The 25,292-nt window shown below is 43.0% G+C and overlaps 4 non-coding genes across 4 annotated transcripts; all 4 read right to left on the bottom strand.

The window, feature by feature from the left end:
- Positions 1 to 8,503: 8,503 nt before the first annotated feature.
- LOC140285504 (U2 spliceosomal RNA) lies at positions 8,504 to 8,693 on the bottom strand. The gene has a single exon (XR_011910528.1). It is a non-coding gene; the product is annotated as a U2 spliceosomal RNA (small nuclear RNA).
- A 259-nt stretch (positions 8,694 to 8,952) lies between these two features.
- Positions 8,953 to 9,066, bottom strand: LOC140285507 (U5 spliceosomal RNA). Its single transcript, XR_011910530.1, has one exon. It is a non-coding gene; the product is annotated as a U5 spliceosomal RNA (small nuclear RNA).
- A 390-nt stretch (positions 9,067 to 9,456) lies between these two features.
- Positions 9,457 to 9,647, bottom strand: LOC140285510 (U2 spliceosomal RNA). The gene has a single exon (XR_011910533.1). It is a non-coding gene; the product is annotated as a U2 spliceosomal RNA (small nuclear RNA).
- Positions 9,648 to 9,955: 308 nt separating this feature from the next.
- Positions 9,956 to 10,069, bottom strand: LOC140285512 (U5 spliceosomal RNA). Its single transcript, XR_011910534.1, has one exon. It is a non-coding gene; the product is annotated as a U5 spliceosomal RNA (small nuclear RNA).
- Positions 10,070 to 25,292: the final 15,223 nt, after the last annotated feature.

The raw sequence follows: 25,292 nt of genomic DNA on the forward strand, positions 1-25,292 counted from the left end.
TATGTATATGAATGTTATGTGTATAAACTGTGTTGGGTTATAGTTACTCAGTAGTGTCTCAGTGAAACAACCGACGGGGGAAGCCTTGCGGTGACAACAAAAGCAGTGTTTTACTGATCAGTCAAGTTTTCCAGTGTACTCCATACAAACTGGTTGGCTACTGAAGGGATAGAAAATGGGGAATAGTTGTTTTAAAGCAAACAAGGAATTAGATGGGAAAAATACATGTTTTAACGGGACCCAGACAATATTAAATACTCAGACAGATGGGAGAAGAAGTGTAGTTTTGTAGGAAATCACAAAATTATTACATAAAATTAGTGAAATCAATTGAAGAATGCCTTTCTGAAGAGCTGTTTACCACAGATGAGCAGCTTTGCAACCAAGCACATTGTAGATCGCTTTACTGCCAAAATGATCTAATTTAATGGATTTTTTTAGACATGCATAACAGCATTTTAAGAACAAAGAGAGAAACAAAAAGGGACAACGCTTCATGGTGGAAGGTGATGTATAAATAACTGTGTATATGATGAAGGAGAGACCATTTGAGCAGCACAGCCATTTCGCAGCACAGGGACAGCAGTCCAAGTTAAAGGATCTCCCACGTGGTATCACCTGTCACACTGTCTCAAGGCATCAAAAGAAGAAAAAATCACCAAACTCAAGGACAAAGAGACGAAGACTCCGGTGAACGAAGAGAGAGGACTGACAAACCAGAAATACAAAAGGATGCTCGATATCAAGATCCAGAAGAAGAGGCTAACAATGCCACGAACACTTACGATGCTGGGAATGATGCCAGCAATGAACAGAGAAGAAGATTCAGTTTCATCAATCTGCAACAGGTGCCTCTAGTGACGGGGTGAATATAGAATCCTCAACAATTACAACGTCTCTGGGAACTGTGACAACAACAAGGTTTAAACCATTTTGATATATATTGTAACCTATTGGCTAAGGAATAGTGCTGAAAATGAGGTAAATCTAATCCACCACTGTCCTTGGTCTTCTATAGGGTTTTTAAACTAATACGTGGTGGTTTGTTTTTCCACAGAAATTTGGAGATGCATGAATCTAGTGACTTAAACCAAGTAGCAGATGGTTTTATGGGGATCATTGAGAACAAATAGTTAACTTTTGGTAGTATCATCATTTTAATGGTTGTAACTCTCCCCATAAGTGATATAGGTGAGGACTTCCAACGAGAGAGATCTCTATCTTTAATAATTGCACATAATTTAGCTTTGTTAGCTCTGAGAGCCTGGAGGAAATGTTTATGCCTAAATATCTAATATTTCCTGACTGTATAGTGATCACAGGTATATTCTGGACCCTGCAGTTAATGGGTAGAACTTTGGTCTTAGACCAGTTGATAGAGTAGTCAGAAAGTGCTGAGAATTTATTTATGAGTGTGATCGTGTGAGTGAGAGACGTCTGTGAGTTCTGAAGGAAAAGTAATACATCATCAGCATAAAGACTTATTTTATGCTCAATATTTTGGGATTGGATGCCTTTAATATTTCTATCTTGTCTGATAGAAGCTGCTAAAGGTTTGATGAAAATAGCAAAAAGTGAGGGAGAAAGTGGGCAACCTTGTCTTGTACCTCTCTGCAGACTGAAGCTTGGAGAAGTTTGATCATTTGTCCTGACACTTGCATTTGGGGAGCTATATAATATCCTTATCCAGTTGATGAAGTGTGACCCAAACCCGAATTTGTTTAATGCTGCAAATAAAAGTTTCCAGTTCACTCCATCAAATGCTTTTTCTGAATCTATAGAGTCGATTGTGGCTTCCAAGTTGTTGATGGTAGAATAGTCTTTGAGATTAATGATCCGGTTTGTGAATGAACCGTTGTGCCTACTGCTCTTCAGCCTGTCAAATGAAATGTATAATTTGAAACGTGACAAATGAACGAAGACCCAAGGAGTTGAGTCATAAACAAATCAATACTGTTTCCTGTGCAAGGACCCGTCAGCCGAGGAGTTGAGTCATGAACGAATCAATACTGTTTCCTGTGCGAGGACCCGTCTCCCGAGGAGTTGAGTCGTGAACGAATCAATACTGTTTCCTGTCCTGCTGACTGAGCTTATGAAGCTGCCGCCTGCCATGTGGTGAGGAAGGGTACTGCATGAAAATGAACGAATCACTCACTGAGACAACTCGTTACTCCCGAGTCATATAAAAAATTAGTTTATATCGAACGAATCGCTCACGAACGACACAGCACTATCTATTTGACGAGTTATGCATGAATTCGGATTTTGCAATAAAATTAATTCCTTCTCTCAAACCAAGTTCAAACTGCTTTGTCCTTCATATTTATCTACTTCTAATCTAGTTTCAACAATAAACAACACTGTATTTTGTAGTATGAAAAAGAACCAGACCTAATTTTCAGCAATTAGCTTCTCTCGAGGAGATATGAAGGAATACAGATTTTGCTATAAAATGAAATACTTCTATCAAACTGACTTAAAACGGTTTGTTCTTATTTCTTCATTTCTGATGAAGTTTCAACAATAAACAACAAACTTTGTATTATGAGAAAGAACCAGACTTATTCTTCAGGAATCCGAAAATAAGCTCTATTTCACGAGTTATGCACAAATTCGGATTCTCCTATAAAACAAATTCCTTAACTCAAACCAAGTTAAGACTGCTTTGTCCTTCATATTTATTCATGTCTAATCAAGTTTCAACAATAAACAACGTTGTACTTTGTAGAATGAGAAAGAACTTCTTCAGCAATAAGCATCTCTCGACATATGACGAAATACAGATTTTGCTATAAAATTAATTCCTTCTATCAGCCTGACTTAAAACTGTTTGTCCTCCTTATTTATCCACTTCAAATCAAATTTCAAAAATTAAAAAAATTTTGTAGTTTGTTTGAGAAAGAACAACTTAATCTTCAGCTATCAGTATAAAAAGAGGGTAAGAAAAGGTGCAAATGCCAACCATACATCACTAAAAGGTGGAGCGGAAGTATTCGGCTGCAAGTAGGTGTGACTGTTCGACCATAATTTGTAAAAAGCGGGTAAGAAAAGGTTCGAATGCCCGACTATATATTAACAAAAGCGGAAGGAGAGATCTTCGGATGAGAGTGGGTGAGAATTTCCAACCATAATCTATAAAATGCGGTGAAAAAAAAGGTGTGAATACCCCATAGAACACTAAAAGGTGGAGCGGAAGTGTTCGGCTGCAAGAAGGTGTGAATGTCCGACTATATTTGGTGAAAAGCAGGTGAAGCAAGGTCTGAATGCCCAACCTTACATCATCAAAAGCGAGATCAGAGGTGTTTGGCTGCAAGAAGGCCATAGTTTGCCAAAAGCGGGTAAGGTGCGAATGACCGACTAAATATCAACAAAAGTGGGGGCGGAGGTCTTCGGATGCAAGTGGGTGTGAATATCCCACCATACAAGTATGGTGTAGAGGAAGCTGTGAATGGCCGACCATAGTAGAAAGCGGGTGAGAGAAGGTGCGAATGTCAAACCATATATGATCAAAACAGTGAGCGGAGGTGTTTGGCTGCGACAAGGTGTGAATGTCCACCCATAATTAATGAAAAGCGGGCAACAAGTAGGTTCGAATGCCCAACCATACATCATCAAAAGCAGGAGTGGATGTGTTCGGCTACAAGAAGGTTTGAATATCCGACCATAGTTTGTAAAAAGCGGGTAAGAAAAGGTTTGAATGCCCGAACATACACCATCAAAAGAGGGAGCGGAGGGGTTCCGCTGTAAGAAGGTGTGAATGTCCGACCATAGTTGGTAAAAAGCGGGTAAGAAAAGGTTAAAATACCCGACTGTACACAATCAATAGCGGGAGCGGAGTTGTTCGGCTACTAAAAGGTGTGAAAGTCCGACCAGGGTTTGTAAAAAGCGGGTAAGAAAAGGTGCGAATGCCCGACAATGTATGATCAAAAGAGGGAGCGGAGGTGTTCAGCTGCAAGAAGGTCTGAATGTCCATCAATAATTGCTAGAAAACATGAAAGAAAATTTTCCAATATCAAACCGCACATGATCATAAGCGGGAGAGGAGGTGTTCAGCTGCAAGAAGGTGTGAATGTCCACCCATAATTACTGAAAAATGGTTTGTAAAAAGCGGGTAAGAAAAGGTATGAATGCCTGACTATACACCATCAAATGCGGGAACGGTTTTTCGGCTGTGAGTAGGTGTGAATCTCCGACCATAATTGCTGAAAAATGTGTTAGAAAAGGTAAGAATGCCGGTCCATACATCATCAAAAGCGAGAAAGGTGGTGTTCGGCTGCAAGTAGGTGTGAATGTCCAGCCATAATTACTCACAAACGGGTAAGAAAAGGTAGTATTGCCAGACCATACATGATCAAAACAGGGAGCGGAGGTGGTTCAGCTGCAAGAAGGTGTGAATGTCCGACTAAAGTTTGTAAAAAGCGGATAAGACAAGGTGCGAATGCCTGACAATGTATGATCAAAAGAGTGAGCGGAGGTTTTCGGCTGCAAGAAGTTCTGAATGTCTACCCATAATTCCTGAAAAATGGGTAAAAAAAGGGTCCGAATGCCCAACCATACATCATCAAAAGCAGGAGTGGATGTTTTCGGCTACAAGAAGGTTTGAATGTCCATCAATAATTGCTTTAAAACAGGAATGAAAATTTTCGAATATCAAACCGCACATGATCATAAGCGGGAGAGGAGGTGTTCAGCTGCAAGAAGGTGTGAATGTCCACCCATAATTCCTGAAAAATGGGTAAAAAAAAGGTGCGAATGCCCAACCATACATTATCAAAAGCAGGTGTGAATGTCAGATCATAATTTGCAAAAAGCTGATGAGAAAAGGTGAGAATGCCTGACTATACACCATCAAATGCGGGAGCAGAGGTGTTCGGCTCTGAGTAGGCGTGAATGTCCGACCATAATTGCTGAAAAATGTGTTAGAAAAGGTAAGAATGCCGGAACATACATCATCAAAAGCGGGAGAGGTGGTGTTCAGCTGCAAAAAGGTGTGAATGTTCGACTAAAGTTTGTAAAAAGCGGGTAAGACAAGGTCCGAATGCCCGAACATACACCATCAAAAGAGGGAGCGGAGGTGTTCCGCTGTAAGAAGGTGTGAATGTCCAAACCATAGTTGTTAAAAACCGGGTAAGAAAAGGTTGAAATACCCGACTGTACACAATCAAAAGAGGGAGCGGAGTTGTTCAGCTAAGAGATGGTGTGAAAGTCCGACCATGGTTTGTAAAAAGCGGGTAAGAAAAGGTTCGTATGCCCTAATATACACTATCAAAAGCAGAAGCGGAGGTGTTCGGCTGCAAGAAGGTGTGAACGTCCAACCAAAGTTTGTAAAAAGCAGTTAAGAAAAGTTTCGAATATCTAACCAAACATAATCAAAAGCGGGAGCAGAGCTGTTCGACTGCAAGTAGGTGTGAATGTCAGATCATAATTTGCAAAAAGCTGATGAGAAAGGGTGAGAATGCCCGACTATACACCATCAAATGCGGTAGCGGAGTTGTTCGGCTGTGAGTAGGTGTGAATGTCCGACCATAATTGCTGGAAAATGTGTTAGAAAAGATAAGAATGCCGGTCCATATATCATCAAAAGCGGGAGAGGTGGTGTTCGGCTGCAAGTAGGTGTGAATGTCCAGCCATAATTACTCACAAACGGGTAAGAAAAGATAGTATTGCCAGACCATACATGATCAAAACAGGGAGCGGAGGTGGTTCAGCTTCAAGGTCTGAATGTCCACCAATAATTACTGAAAAATGGTTAAGAAAAGGTGCGAATGCCCAACCATATATCATCAAAAGCAGGAGTGGATGTGTTCGGCTACAAGAAGGTTTGAATGTCCGACCATAGTTTGTAAAAGGCGGGTAAGAAAAGGTTCCAATGTCCAAACATACACCATCAAAAGAGGGAGCGGAGGTGTTCCGCTGTAAGGTGTGAATGTCCGACCATAGTTTGTAAAAAGCGGATAAGAAAAGGTTAAAATACCCGACTGTACACAATCAAAAGAGAGAGCGGAGTTGTTCAGCTAAGAGATGGTGTGAAAGCCCGACCATGGTTTGTAAAAAGCGGGTAAGAAAAGGTTTGTATGCCCAAATATACACTATCAAAAGCAGAAGCGGAGGTGCTCGGCTGCAAGAAGGTGTGAACGTCCAACCAAAGTTTGTAAAAAGCAGTTAAGAAAAGTTTCGAATATCTAACCAAACATAATCAAAAGCGGGAGCAGAGCTGTTCGACTGCAAGTAGGTGTGAATGTCAGATCATAATTTGCAAAAAGCTGATGAGAAAGGGTGAGAATGCCTGACTATACACCATCAAATTGCGGTAGCGGAGTTGTTCGGCTGTGAGTAGGTGTGAATGTCCGACCATAATTGCTGGAAAATGTGTTAGAAAAGGTAAGAATGCCGGTCCATACATCATCAAAAGCGGGAGAGGTGGTGTTCGGCTGCAAGTAGGTGTGAATGTCCAGCCATAATTACTCCCAAACGGGTAACACCGAGAGTCCGAAAAGGAAATATAGATCACCCTACTCACTTTTCACCTAAAGAAATGAAGGAAGAGCTAGTTTCCCAAGAAATAACCTGAGTGTGTAATTTGTTTTGATAACTTAGAAAAACGAAAATGACATACCTACTTTCCTTTATCCTTTTAATGGTTCTCACCTTCTCAACACTAAATGTGAGAAGTGTGAAATCAAAGACAAGAGCCCAGAGTATTTTATCCTTCTTAGACTCCATAAAATCAGATGTGTTTTTAATACAAGAATGTGGACTACCTTTTTTAAAAAACCATAGACAATGGGAGGAAATGTGGCCCCATTTATCGATATGGAGTGGTTCAAATCAAAATAAAAATGATGGTGTGGCCATTCTAATTAAAAATCCGCATGTTCTGGTGAAAGGTAGCACAGTGGTGAGAGACGGACGGGCACTTTTAGCACACTTGAATTTTATGGGGCAAGACTTTAACCTCTTAAATATTTATGGTTTCAATGGAAAAATGACAGGTATGACCTTTTAGAAGATATACAGCTTTACATGCTAGGGCAAGTACCTTTAGTTGTAGCAGGATTTTAACTGTATCTTGAGCAGGAAAGATAGAAAAAGAGCAGGGGGAGATTTTAAAGTGGATAAGACTTCGATTTTACTTCAGGGCATATGCAGGGATTTTAAGCTTACTGACTGTTTTAAAACCATGCATCCCAGAGAGGAGGGCTTCACCTGGTTTAGTCATGATGGCACCAGAGCCTCTCGCATCGATTATTTCTTTACTAGAGATTGCCCACCCACTGATGTTAGATTAACCCCTGTTTTCTTTTCAAACCACCTTATGCTCTCCTGCACCCTTTCACCCCCTTCTGGTGTGACGGTAGGACGTGGTCTGTGGAAACTCAACTGTTCCCTGTTGGAGGATGAAATCATAGTCAGTCAGTACAGGGAATGTTATAAAGAGTGGCAGACCCTTCAAGACCTCTACGAAACACAATGGTGGGAAATGGTGAAGGAAACGACCCAGACTTTTTTTAAACAGCAAGGTAAACGTAAAAAAAGGAAAGAGAATAGATGTATGATGGGACAACAGAAACGCTTACAGCGCTACTTTAAACTAAATCAGTGTGGCATAAACTTTAATGAAGAAATCAAAGATGTCAAAAAGGAAATGTCAGTTTTAGCAGAAATAAAGAGTAAAGGAATTTTTGTAAGAAGCAGGGAGCAGGAAATTGAGGAAGGTGAAAAATGCACACGGTACTTTTTTAAGAAAGTTATAAATAAAAAGGAGTGTATTCAAAATCTAAAAAGAGAAGATGGGTTTTGAAAAAAATCCACACAAGAGATGATTGAAACTGTACATACCTTTTATAGTAACATGTACAAAGAGAAACCAGTGCACTTGGAAACATCGGCAGAAATTTTAAAATTCGTTGACAAAACCGTAAAAGAGAATGCACACTTGACACAGGATTTTACTGCTTTAGAGTTAAAAAAAATGCCTAACAGGTTTTAAGAGAAGTCAAGCTCCGGGTTTAGACGGGCTTCCTGCAGAATTCTATCTGACCTTTTGGGACCTTTTATCATCAGACATTTTAGATGTTTTTAAAGATTTTGAAAAACTCGACCGACTGCCTGACAGTTTTAGAGTGGGAATAGTGACTCTACTTTATAAAAAAAATGATAAGACTGACCTAAAGAATTGGAGGCCCATCACACTTTTAAACTTTGACTGTAAACTTTTTAGCAAGGTTTTAGCGACACGGATGTCCTCTGTTTTAGAGGAGGTAATTCACCCAGACCAGGCTTGTGCAATCTCAGGGAGACAACTCACTGACAGCCTCGTACTGATTCGAGACATCATTGATTACGATAGAGAAAGAAACACCCGGCTTGTCATCTTAAATTTAGACTTTGAAAAAGCTTTTCATCAGGTCTCGCATCAATATCTCTTTCAGGTGTTGCAGCCATCGAATAGGACCCTGAAACTTCCATCCTGCACCGCTGTTTGCTTTTTCACAAGAGCAGAGAAGATCGCACCGTTCCCAGCGGCACTGCAGTACCGGGTCGATGCTTGGAGTGAACAGAGCCAGCTCCTTTTTAAATCCTATTGCTAAAAATCCATTTAATATGTAGTCCTCGTATAGAGGACATATCAAATATTAAACTGATAAGAACAGATACCACACTTGATCTTAGCCAAAAGGCCGAGAAGCGATAACTGTCCACTGGTTCACGTCCGAGGGCCCTTCCTGGCACAATGCGCACTTGTAGCGGTGTTCTTTTTAGTGTCACTTTGCACCTCCGCACTGAGCACTCTTCAGCCCTTTTAAATGGTATAACTTTGCACTCCTGCACGCTCCAGCAAGCACCATTCAAGCAACAACGTCAGCACAGTCGCAACAAGTAAGGCGACTCTACTCAGAGAAGTCACTCTGCACAGTAACAAGATTTCTTTTGCACAGACAGAAAGGGCTTCACCCGCAAAGGTAAAGCCTGCCAAAAATAGAAACAACTCACTAGTGCTGCTCTCCACGGAAGTCTTTAGTAAAAGGCGAAAGACTTGTACGTTATGAAGAGAAACCAGAGTACGATTATCCGTCACTGCAGGAGCAGGGCATCAGGCTAGTTGGCATAGCCACCTTCCCCATGGTGAGCTTTGCTTGGTAGAGACGTTTGCTCCCCCCCCTTGCTCCTCGGCTGACCAAGTAGGGACAATCGGGCCCTATTCGATGGCTGCCTTGTCTTTTACTCTGTGCAAAAGACAAGGCAGCAACAAAAACACCATGGGAACACCGTATTGAGGCTTTTTTCTGACCGCTCATTCGGTGTCGCGTTTCTTTCAAGCAATTCTCCCGGTTAGCCCGCACTCGGCTTGCTCCCAGAGCCGTGTTAAAGTCTACTTCGCATTCACACTCTCTTCTCAGCAGACTAAAAGAAACTTCCATCCTGCACCGCTGTTTGCTTTTTCACTAGAGCAGAGAAGAGCGCACCGTTCCCAGCGGCACTGCAGTACTGGGTCGATGTTTGGAGTGAACGGAGTAAGCTCCTTTTTCAACTCCTATTGCTAAAAATCCATTTAATATGTAGTCCTCGTATAGAGGACATATCAGAAATTAAACTGATAAGAACAGATATTACACTTGATCTGAGCTAAAAGACCGAGAAGCGATAACTGTCCACTGGTTCACGTCCGAGGGCCCTTCCTGGCACAATGCGCACTTGTAGCGGTGTTCTTTTTATGGCCATAGGTGGCCAGAGTGTCACTTTGCACCTCCGCCCACCCGCTGCACTGAGCACTCTTCAGCCCTTTCAAATGGTATAAATTTGCACTCCCGCACGCTCCAGCAAGCACCATTCAAGCAACAACTTTGCACTCCAGCTTCGAACATCGGCACAGTCGCAACAAGTAAGGCGACTCTACTCAGAGAAGTCACTCTGCACAGTAACAAGATTTCTTTTGCACAGACAAAAAGGGCTTCACCCGCAAAGGTAAAGCCTGCCAAAAATAGAAACAACTCATTAGTGCTGCTCTCCACGGAAGTCTTTAGTAAAAGGCGAAAGACTTGTACGTTATGAAGAGAAACCAGAGTACGATTATCCGTCACTGCAGGAGCAGGGCATCAGGCTAGTTGGCATAGCCACCTTCCCCATGGTGAGCTTTGCTTGGTGGAGACGCTTGATCCCCCCCCTTGCTCCTCGGCTGACCAAGTAGGAACAATCGGGCCCTATTCGATGGCTGCCTTGTCTTTTACTCTGTGCAAAAGACAAGGCAGCAACAAAAACACCATGGGAACACCGTATTGAGGCTTTTTTCTGACCGCTCATTCGGTGTCGCGTTTCTTTCAAGCAATTCTCCCGGTTAGCCCGCACTCGGATTGCTCCCAGAGCCGTGTTAAAGTCTACTTCGTATTCACTCTCTTTTCTCAGCAGACTCTTGGGATTTTATCTATAAAATGAATTCCTTCACTCAAACTATGTTAAAACTGCTTTGTCCTTCATATTTACCATGTCTAGAAAGATTTAAACAAAAAAAACAACGTCGTACATTGCATCTTTTGATCATACATTTTCGGGCATTCGCACCTTTTCTTACCCGCTTTTTTCAAACCAGGGTCGGACTTTCACACCTTTTAATAGCCGAACAACTCCGCTCCCGCTATTGATTGTGTACAGTCGGGTATTTTCACCTTGTCTTACCCGCTTTTTACCAACTATGGTCGGACATTCACACCTTCTTACAGCGGAACCCCTCCGCTCCCTCTTTTGATGGTGTATGTTTGGGCATTCGCACCTTTTCTTACCCGCTTTTTACAAACAATGGTCAGACATTCAAACCTTCTTGTAGCAGAACACATCCACTCCTGTTTTTGATGATGTATGGTTGGTTATTCGCACCTTTTCTTACCCATTTTTCAGTAATTATGGGTGGACATTCACACCTTCTTGCAGCTGAACACCTCCTCTCCCGCTTATGATCATGTGTGGTTTGATATTCGAAAATTTTCTTTCATGTTTTCTAGCAATTATTGATGGACATTCAGACCTTCTTGCAGCTGAACACCTCCGCTCCCGCTTTTGATGGTGTATAGTCAGGGTTTCGAACCTTTCCTTACCCGCTTTTTACAAACTATGGTCGGACATTCAGACCTTCTTGCAGCCAAAAACCTCCGCTCCCTCTTTTGATCATACATTTTCGGGCATTCGCACCTTTTCTTACCCGCTTTTTACAAACCAGGGTCGGACTTTCACACCTTTTAGTAGCCGAACAACTCCACTCCCGCTATTGATTGTGTACAGTCGTGTATTTTCACCTTGTCTTAACCGCTTTTTACCAACTATGGTCAGACATTCACACCGTCTTACAGCGGAACACCTCCGCTCCCTCTTTTGATGGTGTATAGTCGGGCATTCAAACCTTTTCTTACCCGCTTTTCACCATCTATGGTCGGACATTCACACCTTCTTACAGCGGAACACCTCCGCTCCTGCTTTTGATGATGTATGGTTGGGCATTCGAAGCTTTTCTTACCCATTCTTCAGTAATTATGTTTGGACATTAACACCTTCTTGCAGCTGAACACCTCCTCTCCCGCTTATGATCATGTGCGGTTTGATATTCAAAAATTTTCTTTCATGTTTTCTAGCAATTATTGATGGACATTCAGACCTTCTTGCAGCTGAACACCTCCGCTCCCGCTTTTGATGGTGTATAGTCGGGCTTTCGAGCCTTTTCTTCCCCGGTTTTTACAAATTATGTTTGGACATTCAGACCTTCTTGCAGCCGAAGACTTCCGCTCCACCTTTTGGTGTTCTATCACACCTTTTTTTTCAACGCATTTTATAGATTATGGTTGGAAATTCTCAACCACTCTCATCCCAAGACCTCTCCTCCCGCTTTTGTAAATATATTTGAACTTTAGTCGGACATTCACACCTTCTTGCAGCTGAACCACCTCCGCTCCCTGTTTTGATCATGTATGGTCTGGCAATACTACCTTTTCTTACCCGTTTGTGAGTAATTATGGCTGGACATTCACACCTACTTGTAGCCGAACACCACCTCTCTCGCTTTTGATGATGTATGGACCGGCATTCTTACGTTTTCTAACACATTTTTCAGCAATTATGGTCGGAGATTCACACCTACTCACAGCCGAACAACTCCGCTCCCGCATTTGATGGTGTATAGTTGGGCATTCTCATCCATTCTCATTAGCTTTTTGCAAATTATGATCTGACATTCACACCTACTTGCAGTCGAACAGCTCTACTCCCGCTTTTGATTATGTTTGGTTGGATATTCGAACCTGTTCTTAACTGCTTTTTACAATCTTTGGTCGGACGTTCACACAATTTTGCAGCCGAACACCTCCGCTTCCGCTTTTGATGGTATATAATCGGGCATTCGAACCTTTTCTTACCCGCTTTTTAAAAACCATGGTCGGACATTCACACCTTCTTGTAGCCGAACAACTCTGCTCCCGCTATTGATTGTGTACAGTCGGGTATTTTAACCTTTTCTTACCAACTTTTTACCAACTATGGTCGGACATTCACACCGTCTTACAGCGGAACGCCTCCGCTTCCTCTTTTGATGATGTATGGTTGGGCATTTGCACCTTTTCTTACCCATTTTTCAGTAATTATGGGTGGACATTGACACCTTCTTGCAGCTGAACACCTCTTCTGCTTATGATCATGTGCGGTTTGATATTCGAAAATTTTCTTTCATGTTTTCTAGCAATTATTGATGGACATTCAGACCTTCTTGCAGCTGAACACCTTTGCTCCCGCTTTTGATGGTGTATAGTCGGGCTTTCGAGCCTTTTCTTCCCCGGTTTTTACAAATTATGGTTGGACATTCAGACCTTCCTGCAGCCGAAAACCTCCGCTCCCTCTTTTGATCATACATTGTCGGGCATTCGCACCTTTTCTTACCCGCTTTTTACAAACCATGGTCGGACGTTCACACCTTTTAGTAGCCGAACAACTCCACTCCCGCTATTGATTGTGTACAGTCGGGTATTTTAACCTTTTCTTACCCGCTTTTTACCAACTATGGTTGGACATTCACACCTTCTTACAGCGGAACACCTCCGCTCCCTCTTTTTATGGTGTATGTTCGGGCATTCAAACCTTTTCTTACCCGCTTTTTACAAACTATGGTCGGATATTCAAACCTTCTTGTAGCCGAACATATCCACTCCTGCTTTTGATGATGTATGGTTTGACATTCGAAACTACTTGTTGCCCGCTTTTCATTAATTATGGGTGGACATTCACACCTTGTCACAGTCAAACACCTCCGCTCCCTGTTTTGATCATGTATGGTTTGACCTTCGCACCTTCTCTCACCCGCTTTTTACTATGGTCGGCCATTCACAGCTTACTCTCCACCATACTTGTATGGTGGGATATTCACACCCACTTGCATCCGAAGACCTCCGCCCCCACTTTTGTTGATATTTAGTCGGTCATTCGCACCTTACCCGCTTTTGGCAAACTATGGCCTTCTTGCAGCCAAACACCTCTGATCTCACTTTTGATGATGTAAGGTTGGGCATTCAGACCTTGCTTCACCTGCTTTTCAACAAATATAGTCGGACATTCACACCTTATTGCAGCCGAACACTTCCGCTCCACCTTTTAGTGTTCTATCACACCATTTTTTTCACCGCATTTTATAGATTATGGTTGGAAATTCTCAACCACTCTCATCCGAAGACCTCTCCTCCCGCTTTTGTTAATATATTTGAACTTTAGTCGGACATTCACCCCTTCTTGCAGCTGAACCACCTCCGCTCCCTGTTTTGATCATGTATGGTCTGGCATTCTTACCTTTTCCGACCCGTTTGTGAGTAATTATGGCTGGACATTCACACCTAATTGCAGCCGAACACCACCTCTCCCGCTTTTGATTATGTATGGACCGGCATTCTTACCTGTTCTAACACATTTTTCAGCAATTATGGTCAGAGATTCACACCTACTCACAGCTGAACAACTCCGCTCCCGCATTTGATGGTGTATAGTTGGGCATTCTCACCCTTTCTCATCAGCTTTTTGCAAATTATGATCTGACATTCACACCTACTTGCAGTCGAACAGCTCTACTCCCGCTTTTGATTATGTTTGGTTGGATATTCAAACCTTTTAACTGCTTTTTACAAACTTTGGTCGGACGTTCACATCTTCTTGCAGCCGAACACCACAGCTTCCGCTTTTGATGGTATATATTTGGGCATTCGAACCTTTTCTTACCCGCTTTTTACAAACCATGGTCGGACTTTCACACCTTCTTGTAGCCAAATAACTCCACTCCCGCTATTGATTGTGTACAGTCGGGTATTTTAAACTTTTCTTACCCGCTTTTTACCAACTAAGGTCGGACATTCACACCGTCTTACAGCGGAACACCTCCGCTCCTGCTTTTGATCATGTATGGTTGGGCATTCGAAGCTTTTCTTACCCATTCTTCAGTAATTATGTGTGGACATTAACACCTTCGTGCAGCTGAACACCTCCTCTCCCGCTTATGATCATGTGCGGTTTGATATTCGAAAATTTTCTTTCATGTTTTCTAGCAATTATTGATGGACATTCAGACCTTCTTGCAGCTGAACACCTCCGCTCCCGCTTTTGATGGTGTATAGTCGGGCTTTCGAGCCTTTTCTTCCCCGGTTTTTACAAATTATGTTTGGACATTCAGACCTTCTTGCAGCCGAAGACTTCCGCTCCACCTTTTGGTGTTCTATCACACCTTTTTTTTCAACGCATTTTATAGATTATGGTTGGAAATTCTCAACCACTCTCATCCCAAGACCTCTCCTCTCGCTTTTGTTAATATATTTGAACTTTAGTCGGACATTCACACCTTCTTGCAGCTGAACCACCTCCGCTCCCTGTTTTGATCATGTATGGTCTGGCAATACTACCTTTTCTTACCCGTTTGTGAGTAATTATGGCTGGACATTCACACCTACTTGCAGCCGAACACCACCTCTCTCGCTTTTGATGATGTATGGACCGGCATTCTTACGTTTTCTAACACATTTTTCAGAAATTATGGTCGGAGATTCACACCTACTCACAGCCGAACAACTCCGCTCCCGCATTTGATGGTGTATAGTTGGGCATTCTCACCCATTCTCATTAGCTTTTTGCAAATTATGATCTGACATTCACACCTACTTGCAGTCGAACAGCTCTACTCCCGCTTTTGATTATGTTTGGTTGGATATTCGAACCTGTTCTTAACTGCTTTTTACAATCTTTGGTCGGACGTTCACACAATTTTGCAGCCGAACACCTCCGCTTCCGCTTTTGATGGTATATAATCGGGCATTCGAACCTTTTCTTACCCGCTTTTTAAAAACCATGGTCGGACATTCACACCTTCTTGTAGCCGAACAACTCTGCTCCCGCTATTGATTGTGTACAGTCGGGTATTTTAACCTTTTCTTACCAACTTTTTACCAACTATGGTCGGACATTCACACCGTCTTACAGCGGAACGCCTCCGCTTCCTCTTTTGATGATGTATGGTTGGGCATTTGCACCTTTTCTTACCCATTTTTCAGTAATTATGGGTGGACATTGACACCTTCTTGCAGCTGAACACCTCCTCTTCTGCTTATGATCATGTGCGGTTTGATATTCGAAAATTTTCTTTCATGTTTTCTAGCAATTATTGATGGACATTCAGACCTTCTTGCAGCTGAACACCTTCGCTCCCGCTTTTGATGGTGTATAGTCGGGCTTTCGAGCCTTTTCTTCCCCGGTTTTTACAAATTATGGTTGGACATTCAGACCTTCCTGCAGCCGAAAACCTCCGCTCCCTCTTTTGATCATACATTGTCGGGCATTCGCACCTTTTCTTACCCGCTTTTAACAAACCATGGTCGGACGTTCACACCTTTTAGTACCCGAACAACTCCACTCCCGCTATTGATTGTGTACAGTCGGGTATTTTAACCTTTTCTTACCCGCTTTTTACCAACTATGGTTGGACATTCACACCTTCTTACAGCGGAACACCTCCGCTCCCTCTTTTTATGGTGTATGTTTGGGCATTCAAACCTTTTCTTACCCGCTTTTTACAAACTATGGTCGGATATTCAAACCTTCTTGTAGCCGAACATATCCACTCCTGCTTTTGATGATGTATGGTTTGACATTCGAAACTACTTGTTGCCCGCTTTTCATTAATTATGGGTGGACATTCACACCTTGTCACAGTCAAACACCTCCGCTCCCTGTTTTGATCATGTATGGTTTGACCTTCGCACCTTCTCTCACCCGCTTTTTACTATGGTCGGCCATTCACAGCTTACTCTCCACCATACTTGTATGGTGGGATATTCACACCCACTTGCATCTGAAGACCTCCGCCCCCACTTTTGTTGATATTTAGTCGGTCATTCGCACCTTACCCGCTTTTGGCAAACTATGGCCTTCTTGCAGCCAAACACCTCTGATCTCGCTTTTGATGATGTAAGGTTGGGCATTCAGACCTTGCTTCACCTGCTTTTCACCAAATATAGTCGGACATTCACACCTTATTGCAGCCGAACACTTCCGCTCCACCTTTTAGTGTTCTATGGGGTATTCACACCTTTTTTTTCACCGCATTTTATAGATTATGGTTGGAAATTCTCACCCACTCTCATCTGAAGACCTCTCCTTCCGCTTTTGTTAATATATAGTCGGGCATTCGAACCTTTTCTTACCCGCTTTTTACAAATTATGGTCGAACAGTCACACCTACTTGCAGCCGAATACTTCCGCTCCACCTTTTAGTGATATATAGTTGGCATTTGCACCTTTTCTTACCCTCTTTTTATACTGATTGCTGAAGATTAAGTTGTTCTTTGTCAAACTACAAAATTTTTTTAATTTTTGAAACTTGATTTGAAGTGGATAAATAAGGAGGACAAACAGTTTTAAGTCAGGCTGATAGAAGGAATTAATTTTATAGCAAAATCTGTATTTCGTCATATGTCGAGAGATGCTTATTGCTGAAGAAGTTCTTTCTCATTCTACAAAGTACAACGTTGTTTATTGTTGAAACTTGATTAGACATGAATAAATATGAAGGACAAAGCAGTCTTAATTTGGTTTGAGTTAAGGAATTCGTTTTATAGGAGAATCCGAATTCGTGCATAACTCGTGAAATAGAGTTTATTTTCGGATTCCTGAAGAATAAGTCTGGTTCTTTCTCATAATACAAAGTTTGTTGTTTATTGTTGAAACTTCATCAGAAGTGAAGAAATAAGGACAAACCGTTTTAAGTCAGTTTGATAGAAGGATTTCATTTTATAGAAAAATCTATATTCCTTCATGTCTCCTCGAGAGAAGCTTATTGTTGAAAATTAGGTCAGGTTCTTTTTCATACTACAAAATACAGTGTTGTTGGCAGGCGGCAGCTTCATAAGCTCAGTCAGCAGGACAGGAAACAGTATTGATTCGTTCATGACTCAACTCCTCGGGTGACGGGTCCTCGAACAGGAAACAGTATTGATTAGTTTACGACTCAACTCCTTGGGTTCATTTGTCACGTTTCAATTTCTACGTTTCATTTGACAGGCTGAAGAGCAGTAGGCACAACAGTCCGTTCACAAACCGGATCATTAATCTCATAGACTATTCTACCATCAACAACTTGGAAACCACAATCGACTCTCTAGATGCAGAAAAGCATTTGCTGGAGTGAACTGGAAATTTTTATTCGCAGCATTAAACAAATTCGGGTTTGGGTCACACTTCATCAACTGGATAAGGATATTATATAGCTCCCCAAATGCAAGTGTCAGGACAAATGATCAAACTTCTCCAAGCTTCAGTCTGCAGAGAGGTACAAGACAGGGTTGCCCACTTTCTCCCTCACTTTTTGCTATTTTCATCAAACCTTTAGCAGCTTCTATCAGACAAGATAGAAATATTAAAGGCATCCAATCCCAAAATATTGAGCATAAAATAAGTCTTTATGCTGATGATGTATTACTTTTCCTTCAGAACTCACAGACGTCTCTCACTCACACGATCACACTCATAAATAAATTCTCAGCACTTTCTGACTACTCTATCAACTGGTCTAAAACCACAGTTCTGCCCATTAACTGTAGGGTCCAGAATATACCTGCGATCACTTTACAGTCAAGAAATATTAGATATTTAGGCATAAACATTTCCGCCAGGCTCTCAGAGCTAACAAAGCTATATTATGTGCAATTATTAAAGAGAGTAGAGGACGATCTCTCTCGTTGGAAGTCCTTACCTATATCACTTATGGGGAGAGTTACAACCATTAAAATGATGATACTACCAAAAGTTAACTATTTGTTCTCAATGATCCCCATAAAACCATCTGCTTCATGGTTTAAGTCACTAGATTCATGCATCTCCAAATATCTGTGGAAAAACAAACCATCACGTATTAGTTTAAAAACCCTACAGAAGACCAAGGACAGTGGTGGATTAGATTTACCTCATTTTCAGCACTATTCCTTAGCCAATAGGTTACAATATATATCAAAATGGTTTAAACCTAGCCCAATAGATGAACCATGGACAAATATAGAACAAGCATTGTGTGATAATCTGGAATCTCTGACCTGCCACTTATTAGTCAAAACGTAAAAAATCACAAAAGTTTCAAAAGCATTAACATCAACACCTCTCTGGCAGCCTGGTGGGAATTTTTTTAAAATAACAAAGTCCTCACTTGTCCCGTGTAAGCTTACACCCATCTGGAACAATCCTGACATACTGCAAAACAAAAAAATGCTAAACTTTACTCTGTGGAAGATCAAAGGAATCAAACATCTGGAACATATAATCCAAAATGGAAATTTTATTTCATTTGATGAGCTCATATCACAACATGAGATAGGCAGCAATAAATTCCTAGAATATCAACAACTTAAGTCTATAATAACAAAGAAATATATCCTCCACCAACCAGACTTACAACTCCCGACTAGGGTAGCAGAATTTCTAAGCATCTGCACCCCAAAACTACTATCAAAAATATATAAATTATTGTCTAACATAGATGACACAATGTCTCTTCCATCCTCAAAATGGGAGGCAGATTTATCCATCAGTTCTAGTCATAGCTTCTGGTCGCAAATATGTTTGAACACCTTCAGAATGACTCGAAATCCTAATTTACAGCTCATTCAATACAAAATCCTTCATAGAACACACTATACAGGACAAAGGATGTTCAGGATGGGTCTAACACAGTCAAACATCTGCTCACATTGCACAGATAACACACCTGATGATTATGCACACGCTTTGTGGTTCCGTGCTCCTGTCCAGAAGTTCTGTCTTGAAGTCTGTGAGGACCTATCAACATGGCTAAAGTGTAGCATCCCTGCATGCCCCACACTGTGCATACTGGGTGACTTAGACAACATCAACATGGAAATGAACTCAGCACACATGGTTCTCACAGTGTTATGTATCGCAAAGAAAACTATTCTCATGAACTGGAAAGCGAAGAACAATCTGTGTATTAACCAGTTTAGAAATTTTCTTTTAGATTATATTAGCATGGAAACAATGTCTGCCTCCTCAAAACATCAATTGGCTGAATTTCATTCTCTCTGGTCCCCTCTGATTAGCTTTATCACATAGTGGTGGTGGTGGGTTGCTGTCCCGTCGCTCTGGGCGGTTGGGTGTGTGCTGGGGGGGGCTGTGTGGCTTCGGGCTTGGAGGGCAGTTTTGGGGGCTTGCGAGTGGTGCTGTCTTGCGGTGTGGGGCGGGGTCCCTTAGGGGCCTTGGGGTGGTGGCTGCTGGCTCTATGCCGGTTGGCCGGGCCGCTCTGGCGTGGGTGGTGGTGCTGGGCCTGGGACCTGGTGGCTGGGCGCTGCCTTGCGCCCGGAGGGGGTCCCTGCCTGTGCCTGGGGGGGCTGGGTTGCCCTGGACGCGCCACAGTATGGGTGGGTTGGTGCAGGTCCTGGTGCCGGGCTTGTTGCTCTGGGACCTCCAAGGTGTCCGCAGATGGTTGTTTTTTTTTCAGGGTGTTGGGGCGTGCGGTGGGGGGGGGGGCTTTTCCCCTGTTAGGGGGGGGCCTGGGTGATGGTGGGTCTGAGGCCCGGGCTGCTGCGACTGGTGTGACCGGGTGGTTTGTTTGTTTGCTTTTTGTTGTTGTTTGTTTGTTTTTGGTAGAGGTCCTCCGGGGTGGGGTTGGGTTGAGTGGGGTGGGGCGGGATGGGTACCTTCTGGGGATACAGTAGCTCCCGGAATATGGTCGCTGCAGGCCCCGAATCTGGTGGACATCAGGCCCTCCTGCCCTGTGTTGGCTCCCAGGTAGCGGGGATGCCTATTGCAGCCAGTCCCTGGCTGCCCTCTCTGGGGGAGAGAAGCTCCCCCGGTGTATATCCCCATACCCCTCTCCCTTCTGGCTCCTGTACACAGCACACACTCACACATGAAGGGTTTTGGGGGCGTGTGTGTTCGGTGGGGTGTAGTGGATGGGGCCACGTAGGTGGTCCCCTTTGGTTGCACTCTGCAGTTCCCCGCCCCTGTTTTAATTACACCTTAGACATTACTACTTATCAAACACACTCACAAACACACATTAGGTCTTGGGGGGTGGTTACACTGAGTGGCATCTGGTGGGCGGGTCTCTTTGGGTATGTAGGCTGCCCAGAGGGCCGCGCTCCCAGTTTGGCTGCCCCTCAATTTTAATTGCTCACTATTAGAAAATATTGAAGAGCCAGAAGGGTGAGTGGAGGGGTCTTCTTCGCACACCCCTGCTTCCTGGTTGCTGCTCGGGGCGGGAGGGGCCAGGAGGATTAATTAATTGTTCTGCTGGTTCGGGGTCTGTGGTGGCTGGGGGGCTGCTGGCCCCCTGGTGTGCCCGCTGCACTACACCCCAGCGGAGTCGAGGGAGGGAGGACGTGTGGATGTATGGGACGTGAAAGTGTGTGTGGTAATGATTGGGCCTGGATCTGGGACTTGCTGTCGCCTGGCCTGCCTGTGCTTCTACTGCCATCCCGATGGGGGGGCAGCGTTGCCTCTCCCCGCTGCTCGCGACTTCACCCATCTGTGGGCACGTCTTGACTCCCAGGGCACTTGGCCAGGGGCGCTGGGGCAGGCGCTGACCCACTGTGTGGCTGTCTGGGGTGCTTGGCCCTCCTGGGTATTGGGTGGGGCCTCTGCCGGGGGGTTTGGGGGCGCTCGGGCTCCTGGGGCCTGGGTCCAGTGCACAGCCCATGTCTGGGCGGCTGGGGCCTGGCGGGGTCGGTGGGCTGTTGCCCCTGGCTCCCGGAGGGCCTCTGCCCTATGCTTATGGGGGCTCTTTCCGGGGGATTCCTCTGCAGTCCTCTGGGTGAATGCGTGGTTGCCCCTGCGGTGGGCTTCCTGGGTTCTGTGCTCTGTGGGGGCTGCTGGTGGCCTGGGTCTTGTGGCCCTCTCTGCCTGCTTCTGATTGCTTGGGGGGGCTGTGGATTGTGGCCCTGTACGCTTATACACTCATAACTAAGCACGGTTATCATGTAGGTCCTGTGCCATGGGTGTTGCATGTTCTCGCACACACACACACACACACATTCATTAGTCCAGTAGCATGGTCGCTAAGCAGTTGATGTATTATCATGTCGTCTCAGGTCATCTATATCCACAGCTGTGTTGTATGCGATTGCCGCTTCTTGTGCTTGTTTTTGTTTCTTTGTGTGTTTGTTTTTCTCTGCTTGTCTGCTTTCAGGTGCTCCTGGTGGCGCTAAGGCTGGAATCCCCTCAGAGGCCATGGATTGTTGTCTGTTTTGTTTTTTACAGGTGTAGCAGCTGGTTGTCTGGTTTTTGTTTCTATTTTTGTTCTCTTTCCTCTTCTTTCCTCTTCTTCTTTCCTTGTCCCCCGGTCCGGTTCAGTTCTATTACATGTCATATATTGTAAACAGAAATAAATAAATGGGCATCAAGGGGAGCTTTACATTTATAAAACTTCCCTTGGCAAAGCAAATCTGTTTGGCATCAAAGGTATTCAGACTACAATTCTGCTGCCATAATGCTGAACAGGACAAGGGGAAAAAAAAAAAAAAGTGAAGAAGACAGTTCTGCCGAAAGCCAGGGACTAGACCTGTTCTAAGTTCTATACTTTTTAAAAGGGGCGTGTTTATCAACTATAGAATTAGAAGATTTACAAAAATGGTCAAGTGCTAGATCTTCATCTGGGATTTTAACAGTGTCATGAACTATTCAACAGATCAGTTAAAAAAAAGCCTGCTCATGGAGATGTTTCAGGATCTGGATACCAACCGTGGACCTAATGTTTTCATTTTTGCAATTCTGATACAAGCTATTGAGCAGTGATAACTAACACCAAGTTCAGATACTGCGGATTTTCTACCTTTGATGTGTTAAGATTGAGCCAATCAGGGACATCCTTGAAGGATCTCTTAAGTTTGGTTTAGTAGGATCAGTAATTACCTGAGAAAGGTTGATATTGGTACACACCTTTTTTAAATGATCAGAGGCAGAGTTCAACTTGTTTAAATTAAAATTGCCACACAGAGATTGGGTTTAGGCCACATGCACACAGAATGACCTCAACAAATATAAGAAATATTAAACATTTACACATGGATTTTTGAATACATGTAGAGGAATGATACTTTGAAATGTGCTCATTGCGGAGTTATGCTCAGTTGAGTAATGAAGGTTGAACTATTCTGGGAAAGAGGTTCTATTCCCAGCATCATGATGGACACTCCTGATATAGAAGGTTTTGCTAACGCATTGGAATTGTTTTACTATTTTCATATGCATGTGCAATGAAGAATTGCTTGTTGCTGATAAATGCAAAGAAGAACAGCTTACACATAGATGCTCACATATAGGCTGCTGAATGCAATGAAGACCTGCTTATCCAGTAAAGTTCAATGTCAATGTGTAATATTCAATTAGGATTTGCAAAACAGTGAAGTTAAACAATGAATGGGTCCATAGTCGGTATGAGAAGACTACAGGAATATTTACCTGGGTGTACGTTCAAACAGAGATGAAAAAATTGCGATAAATAATTGTTTGTTTGTTAGTATGTATATGAATGTTATGTGTATAAACTGTGTTGGGTTATAGTTACTCAGTAGTGTCTCAGTGAAACAACCGACGGGGGAAGCCTTGCGGTGACAACAAAAGCAGTGTTTTACTGATCAGTCAAGTTTTCCAGTGTACTCCATACAAACTGGTTGGCTACTGAAGGGATAGAAAATGGGGAATACTTGTTTTAAAGCAAACAAGGAATTAGATGGGAAAAATACATGTTTTAACGGGACCCAGACAATATTAAATACTCAGACAGATGGGAGAAGAAGTGTAGTTTTGTAGGAAATCACAAAATTATTACATAAAATTAGTGAAATCAATTGAAGAATGCCTTTCTGAAGAGCTGTTTACCACAGATGAGCAGCTTTGCGACCAAGCACATTGTAGATCGCTTTTCTGCCAAAATGATCTAATTTAATGGATTGGTTTAGACATGCATAACAGCATTTTAAGAACAAAGAGAGAAACAAAAAGGGACAACGCTTCATGGTGGAAGGTGATGTATAAATAACTGTGTATATGATGAAGGAGAGACCATTTGAGCAGCACAGCCATTTCGCAGCACAGGGACAGCAGTCCAAGTTAAAGGATCTCCCACGTGGTATCACCTGTCACACTGTCTCAAGGCATCAAAAGAAGAAAAAATCACCAAACTCAAGGACAAAGAGACGAAGACTCCGGTGAACGAAGAGAGAGGACTGACAAACCATAAATACAAAAGGATGCTCGATATCAAGATCCAGAAGAAGAGGCTAACAATGCCACGAACACTTACGATGCTGGGAATGATGCCAGCAATGAACAGAGAAGAAGATTCAGTGTCATCAATCTGCAACACGTGCCTCTAATGACGGGGTGAATATAGAATCCTCAACAATTACAACGTCTCTGGGAACTGTGACAACAACAAGGTTTAAACCATTTTGATATATATTGTAACCTATTGGCTAAGGAATAGTGCTGAAAATGAGGTAAATCTAATCCACCACTGTCCTTGGTCTTCTATAGGGTTTTTAAACTAATACGTGGTGGTTTGTTTTTCCACAGAAATTTGGAGATGCATGAATCTAGTGACTTAAACCAAGTAGCAGATGGTTTTATGGGGATCATTGAGAACAAATAGTTAACTTTTGGTAGTATCATCATTTTAATGGTTGTAACTCTCCCCATAAGTGATATAGGTGAGGACTTCCAACGAGAGAGATCGTCCTCTACTCTCTTTAATAATTGCACATAATTTAGCTTTGTTAGCTCTGAGAGCCTGGAGGAAATGTTTATGCCTAAATATCTAATATTTCCTGACTGTAAAGTGATCACAGGTATATTCTGGACCCTGCAGTTAATGGGCAGAACTTTGGTCTTAGACCAGTTGATAGAGTAGTCAGAAAGTGCTGAGAATTTATTTATGAGTGTGATCGTGTGAGTGAGAGACGTCTGTGAGTTCTGAAGGAAAAGGCTCCCGGAGGGCCTCTGCCCTATGCTTATGGGGGCTCTTTCCGGGGGATTCCTCTGCAGTCTTCTGGGTGAATGCATGGTTGCCCCTGCGGTGGGCTTCCTGGGTTCTGTGCTCTGTGGGGGCTGCTGGTGGCCTGGGTCTTGTGGCCCTCTCTGCCTGCTTCTGATTGCTTGGGGGGGCTGTGGATTGTGGCCCTGTACGCTTATACACTCATAACTAAGCACGGTTATCATGTAGGTCCTGTGCCATGGGTGTTGCATGTTCTCGCACACACACACACACATTCATTAGTCCAGTAGCATGGTCGCTAAGCAGTTGATGTATTATCATGTCGTCTCAGGTCATCTATATCCACAGCTGTGTTGTATGCGATTGCCGCTTCTTGTGCTTGTTTTTGTTTCTTTGTGTGTTTGTTTTTTCTCTGCTTGTCTGCTTTCAGGTGCTCCTGGTGGCGCTAAGGCTGGAATCCCCTCAGAGGCCATGGATTGTTGTCTGTTTTGTTTTTTACAGGTGTAGCAGCTGGTTGTCTGGTTTTTGTTTCTATTTTTGTTCTCTTTCCTCTTCTTTCCTCTTCTTCTTTCCTTGTCCCCCGGTCCGGTTCAGTTCTATTACATGTCATATATTGTAAACAGAAATAAATAAAGGGGAATCAAGGGGAGCTTTACATTTATAAAACTTCCCTTGGCAAAGCAAATCTGTTTGGCATCAAAGGTATTCAGACTACAATTCTGCTGCCATAATGCTGAACAGGACAAGGGGAAAAAAAAAAAAAGTAAAGAAGACAGTTCTGCCGAAAGCCAGG

The sequence above is a fragment of the Leuresthes tenuis genome, unplaced genomic scaffold (genome assembly GCF_036924035.1).
Source record: "Leuresthes tenuis unplaced genomic scaffold, fLeuTen1.0.hap1 SCAF_46, whole genome shotgun sequence".
Classification (NCBI taxonomy): Eukaryota; Metazoa; Chordata; class Actinopteri; order Atheriniformes; family Atherinopsidae; genus Leuresthes; species Leuresthes tenuis.